This window comes from Mustela nigripes, chromosome 5 (genome assembly GCF_022355385.1).
Source record: "Mustela nigripes isolate SB6536 chromosome 5, MUSNIG.SB6536, whole genome shotgun sequence".
In the NCBI taxonomy this organism is placed as follows: Eukaryota; Metazoa; Chordata; class Mammalia; order Carnivora; family Mustelidae; genus Mustela; species Mustela nigripes.
The window spans coordinates 25164778-25165464 of record NC_081561.1 but is presented as its reverse complement, the minus strand read 5'-3'; positions in this window follow the sequence as shown (position 1 = coordinate 25165464).

Here is a 687-nt window from a genome sequence, read left to right as displayed (position 1 = left end):
GAAAAACAACAGTGAGTCAGCCTGGAAGGAAGACGAGACCAGAGCTCACTGTACAAATGACCTCTGATGGAGGTCTTCAAAGGAGAGCAAAGTAAAGTGTTCTCTCATTGGCTGAATCTCATGGATATCAAAAACAGTTTAGATTCTACTCGTTCAGTACCCTGCAAAGAAGTCACATAAATCATTTGAAATATAAAGATCAAGTGTGAAAGGAACCCAGATCTTAATGTGAGCATTAGCGTCGTGGTAACTGTTAATATCTAGCTTATTTTAAACATTTTAAAAGTAAATGATTTGATGTACAACAGGCATACAGAGAGTGGAAATAGTGTCAGTGTCCATTTGGCAAATTTTCACTCACCATTTACCTTCTATAAATAGCATTCAGATCCAGAATTAGAATACAAGCAGAACGCAGAATTCACCTCTCCCATTTCTCCTTCCAATTACAACTCCCCTGAGAATCCACTCTTCTGGCTTCCAATACCTGTGCTTTCCTTGTGCCTGGTTTTGAGTTTTTTTTTTTTTATTTTTTTTTTTTATTTTTTTAAAGATTTTTATTTATTTATTTGACAGAGAGAAATCACAAGTAGTCGGAGAAGCAGGCAGAGAGAGAGAGGGAAGCAGGCTCCCTGCTCAGCAGAGAGCCCGATGCGGGACTCGATCCCAGGGTCCTGGGATCGAGTA